The sequence below is a fragment of the Triticum urartu genome, chromosome 2, assembly GCF_003073215.2.
Source record: "Triticum urartu cultivar G1812 chromosome 2, Tu2.1, whole genome shotgun sequence".
Classification (NCBI taxonomy): domain Eukaryota; kingdom Viridiplantae; phylum Streptophyta; class Magnoliopsida; order Poales; family Poaceae; genus Triticum; species Triticum urartu.
This window is the reverse complement of record NC_053023.1, coordinates 634,721,200-634,725,752: the sequence shown is the minus strand read 5'-3', so window position 1 is coordinate 634,725,752 and position 4,553 is coordinate 634,721,200.

Here is a 4,553-nt window from a genome sequence, read left to right as displayed (position 1 = left end):
TCATGATCATCATCACCAGCTTCCTCTCTAGTCGGTGCAGGCACCTTAGGAACATTTTCTTGAGCTGTGCCACTTACCAGTTCAAGAGGTAATACTTCATCAAGTTCTACCTTCCTCCCACTTATTTCTTTCGAGAGAACCTCTTTCTCTAGAAAGGACCCATTCTTGGCAACAAAGAACTTGCCTTCGGATCTGAGGTAGAAGGTATACCCAACAGTTTCTTTAGGGTATCCTATGAAGACGCATTTCTCCGACTTGGGTTCGAGCTTTTCAGGTTGAAGTTTCTTGACATAAGCATCGCATCCCCAAACTTTTAGAAACGACAGCTTAGGTTTCTTCCCAAACCATAATTCATACGGTGTCGTCTCAATGGATTTCGATGGAGCCCTATTTAAAGTGAATGCGGCAGTCTCTAAAGCATAGCCCCAAAATGATAGCGGTAAATCGGTAAGAGACATCATAGATCGCACCATATCTAATAGAGTGCGATTACGACGTTCGGACACACCATTACGCTGAGGTGTTCCAGGCGGCGTGAGTTGTGAAACTATTCCACATTTTCTTAAGTGTGTGCCAAATTCGTGACTCAAGTATTCTCCCCCACGATCTGATCGCAAGAACTTGATTTTCCTGTCACGTTGATTTTCAACCTCACTCTGAAATTCCTTGAACTTTTCAAAGGTCTCAGACTTGTGTTTCATTAAGTAGACATACCCATATCTACTCAAGTCATCAGTGAGGGTGAGAACATAACGATAGCCACCGCGAGCCTCAACACTCATTGGACCGCACACATCAGTATGTATGATTTCCAATAAGTTGGTTGCTCGCTCCATTGTTCCTGAGCATGGAGTCTTGGTCATTTTACCCATGAGGCATGGTTCGCACGTGTCAAATGATTCATAATCAAGAGACTCTAAAAGTCCATCTGCATGGAGCTTCTTCATGCGTTTGACACCTATGTGACCAAGGCGGCAGTGCCACAAGTATGTGGGACTATCATTATCAACCTTACATCTTTTGGTATTCACACTATGAATATGTGTAGCATTACGCTCGAGATTCATTAAGAATAAACCATTCACCATCGGAGCATGACCATAAAACATATCTCTCATATAAATAGAACAACCATTATTCTCGGATTTAAATGAGTAGCCATCTCGTATTAAACGAGATCCTGATACAATGTTCATGCTCAAAGCTGGAACTAAATAACAATTATTGAGGTTTAAAACTAATCCCGTAGGTAAATGTAGAGGTAGCGTGCCGACGGCGATCACATCGACCTTGGAACGATTCCCGACGCGTATTGTCACCTCGTCCTTCGCCAGTCTCCGCTTATTCCGCAGCTCCTGCTTTGAGTTACAAATGTGAGCATCTGCACCGGTATCAAATATCCAGGAGCTACTACGAGTACTAGTAAGGTACACATCAATTACATGTATATCACATATACCTTTTGTGATGCCGGCCTTCTTGTCCGCTAAGTACTTGGGGCAGTTCCGCTTCCAGTGACCACTTCCCTTGCAATAAAAGCACTCAGTCTCGTGCTTGGGTCCATTCTTTGGCATCTTCCCGACATCATGCTTACCGGGCGCGGCAACTCCCTTGCCGTCCTTCTTGAAGTTCTTCTTACCCTTGCCTTTCTTGAACTTACTTGTTTTATTCACCATCAACACTTGATGTTCCTTTTTGACTTCTACCTCTGCTGATTTCAACATTGCAAATACTTCAGGAATGGTCTTTTCCATCCCCTGCATATTGAAGTTCATCACAAAGCTCTTGTAGCTTGGTGGAAGCGACTGAAGGATTCTGTCAATGACCGCGTCATCCGGGAGATTAACTCCCAGCTGAGTCAAGCGGTTATGCAACCCAGACATTTTGAGTATGTGCTCACTGACAGAACTATTTTCCTCCATCTTACAGCTGAAGAACTTGTCGGAGACTTCATATCTCTCGACCCGGGCATGAGCTTGGATTTTCAGCTCTTCAAACATCTCATATGCTCCGTGTCGCTCAAAACGCTTTTGGAGCCCCGGTTCTAAGCTGTAAAGCATGCCACACTGAACGAGGGAGTAATCATCAACACGTGTCTGCCAAGCGTTCATAACGTCTTGGTTTTGTGGGACGGGTGCGTCACCTAGCGGTGCTTCTAGGACATAATCTTTCTTGGCAGCTATGAGGATGATCCTCAGGTTTCAGACCCAGTCCGTATAGTTGCTGCCATCGTCTTTCAGCTTGGTTTTCTCTAGGAACGCGTTGAAGTTGAGGACAACGTTGGCCATTTAATCTACAAGACATATTGTAAAGATTTTAGACTAAGTTCATGATAATTAAGTTCATCTAATCAAATTATTCAATGAACTCCCACTTAGATAGACATCCCTCCAGTCATCTAAGTATAACATGATCCGAGTTGACTAGGCCGTGTCCGATCATCACGTGAGACGGACTAGTCAACATCGATGAACATCTTCATGTTGATCGTATCTTCTATACGACTCATGCTTGACCTTTCGGTCTTCTGTGTTCCGAGGCCATGTCTGTACATGCTAGGCTCGTCAAGTCAACCTAAGTGTATTGCGTGTGTAAATCTGTCTTACACCCGTTGTATGTGAACGTTGGAATCTATCACACCCGATCATCACGTGGTGCTTCGAAACAACGAACTGTCGCAATGGCGCACAGTTAGGGGGAACACTTTCTTGAAATTATTATGAGGGATCATCTTATTTACTACCGTCGTTCTAAGTAAACAAGATGCAAAAACATGATAAACATCACATGCAATCAAATAATAGTGACATGATATGGCCAATATCATATAGCTCCTTTGATCTCCATCTTGGGGCTCCATGATCATCTTGTCACCGGCATGACACCATGATCTCCATCATCATGATCTGCATCATCGTGTCTCCATGAAGTTGCTCGCCAACTATTACTTCTACTACTATGGCTAACGCTTTAGCAATAAAGTAAAGTAATTACATGACGTTTATGTTGACACGCAGGTCATAAATAAATAAAGACAACTCCTATGGCTCCTGCCGGTTGTCATACTCATCGACATGCAAGTCGTGATCCCTATTACAAGGACATGATCAATCTCATACATCACATATATCATTCATCATTCATCACAACTTTTGGCCATATCACATCACAAAACACTTGCTGCAAAAACAAGTTAGACGTCCTCTAATTGTTGTTGCAAGTTTTTACGTGGCTGCTATAGGTTTCTAGCAAGAACGTTTCTTACCTACGCCAAAACCACAACGTGAATTGCCAATTTCTATTTACCCTTCATAAGGACCCTGTTCATCGAATCCGATCCGACTAAAGTGGGAGAGACAGACACCCGCCAGCCACCTTATGCAACTAGTGCATGTCAGTCGGTGGAACCGGTCTCACGTAAGCGTACGTGTAAGGTTGGTCCGGGCCGCTTCATCCCACGATGCCACTGAATTAAGATAAGACTAGTAATGGCAAGCAAATTGACAATATCGACGCCCACAACTACTTTGTGTTCTACTCGTGCATAGTAACTACGCACAGACCTAGCTGTGATACCACTGTTGGGGATCGTAGCAGAAAACAAAAAAAAATACCTACGTTTCACCAAGATCAATCTATGGAGTCAACTAGCAACGAGAGGAGAGTGCATCTACATACCCTTGTAGATCGCGAGCGGAAGCGTTCAAGAGAACGGGGATGATGGAGTCGTACTCGCCGTGATCCAAATCACCGATGACCAAGTGCCGAACGGACGGCACCTCCGCGTTCAACACACGTACGGAGCGGATGACGTCTCTCCTTCTTGATCCAGCAAGGGGGAACGAGAGGTTGATGAAGATCCAGCAGCACGACGGCGTGGTGGTGGATGCAGCAGTGATCGCAGCAGGGCTTCGCTGAGCTTCTGCGAGAGGGAGAGGTGTAGCAGGGGAGAGGGAGGCGCCAAGGCTTGAGGTGTTGCTGCCCCCCCTTTATATAGGCCCCCTAGGGGGTGCGCCGGCCCTAGGAGATGGGATCTCCTAGGGGGGCGGCGGCCAAGGGGTGGAGTACCCCCCAAGGCAAGTGGAGGCGCCCCCTCCCCTAGGGTTCCCAACCCTAGGCGCATGGGGGGCCCAAGGGGGGGCACCAGCCCACTATGGGCTGGTTCCCCTCCCCACTTCAGCCCATGGGGCCCTCCGGAATGGGTGGCCCCACCCGGTGGACCCCCGGGACCCATCCGGTGGTCCCGGTACAATACCGGTTACCCCGAAACTTTCCCGATGGCCGAAACTACACTTCCTATATATAATTCTTCACCTCCGGTCAATTCCGGAACTCCTCGTGACGTCCAGGATCTCATCCGGGACTCCGAACAACTTTAGGATTACTGCATACTCATATCTATACAACCCTAGCGTCACCTAACCTTAAGTGTGTAGACCCTACGGATTCGGGAGACAAGCAGACATGACCGAGACAACTCTCTGGTCAATAACCAACAGCGGGATCTGGATACCCATGTTGGCTCCCACACGTTCCTCGATGATCTCATCGGA